Genomic DNA, 1,351 nt, shown 5'->3' with positions numbered 1-1,351 from the left:
TGTTAGAAATTAAATAATAGAGCAATGGAGCACATAAAATATTACGGAAAAACAAACACAGAAAAGCATAAAACAAGAGAGACACAAATATACATGGTTCACCCAATTTGGAATATGTCCACGGAGAAATAGCCAGTCCTTCTGTCGGGTGGATAAATCGTTCTTGCGGACAAGACCGATATCCCTAGTATCTACAGATATCTAGCGATAAGCAAGACAAACAAATTCTATCTTTCTCTAAATATTGCGATTTATAGATAAAAGCCAAGAGATGTTTTAGACCCTACCTCAAGTCCAATGCTAGTTTGTGGTAGCCACGCTTCGACCGTCCAAATGAGCTTCCTTTTAAGAACCTGCAAACACAAACAAGCACACATCAAATAACACCTGCATAGCCAATATAATAAATCATATTCATCATGATGATCAAGGAATTCATGAAATAAACCATAGAAAACAGCTTATTGAGAAAAATTAACTTGATTGTATTAACTTTAAACAAAGAAGAACTTTACAACCTTGGTGCCTTGATGTTGTACAAGCTCCTCCCAGGGTCCAGCAAGAATCTCCTCTACTTTGACAAGCTTCACACTCTTCCCAATGAGATCAAAAGGTATGTAATCTCTCCTCTCAAGCTCAACTAGGAAGTCTAAATTCCAACAGCATTTACCCTCAAAAATATTCAGCTTTCAACCTCCCTAGCAACCAGCCCAATGCCTCAATTTATAGTGCAGAGGAGGGAAGTTACCAGGTCCACCTTCAAAGGGATAGAGTCCTCCTTCAAAGGGATAAGCTCCTCTCATCAAGGGGTTAGCTCCTTTAGTTATGGGATGCATGAACCACCTAGGAGCGAACTTGCCACCTCAAGATTCCTTCTAGAAGTGTCCAGAATTAATCCAAAGTGAGTTTTTAATAATAAACTTGCGCCTTTTTTACTTTTACAGGGGTCCGCACCCACTCCTTTAGAGACAGAGTGGGCAGGTCCGCAGGTAACATGACCAAGGGGTGCGGGACCGCAGGTAATGGTAAGAGAAAGTGCAGAACCAGAGTTTTAAAGCTTTTCAAGGACTTTCTCTCATTTTTAAGGCTTGACATGAAGAGTTGAGGTTTAAGACTTGCAAAGGAGGACAGTATGAGTGGTGATAGACTCACACTGATTACAAAAGTCATGGTGACAATGTTTTGTGTAACAGATTGCCCCCTAAAGTGTGAAGTTTGTAGTAGATGAGGATTTCATTTATCATCTAAGAAGAGTGAAGTACTTTATCATTTCGAGGATCATCTTGTGGAGAGCCTGGTTGGAACCTGTAAAAACATTCAATACAAAATATATATATGAGATCATATCATC

The sequence above is a fragment of the Pinus tabuliformis genome, chromosome X, assembly GCF_031772625.1.
Source record: "Pinus tabuliformis cultivar Carrire ecotype Pingquan chromosome X, CPIR1, whole genome shotgun sequence".
NCBI lineage: Eukaryota > Viridiplantae > Streptophyta > Pinopsida > Pinales > Pinaceae > Pinus > Pinus tabuliformis.
This window is presented reverse-complemented; position numbering follows the sequence as displayed.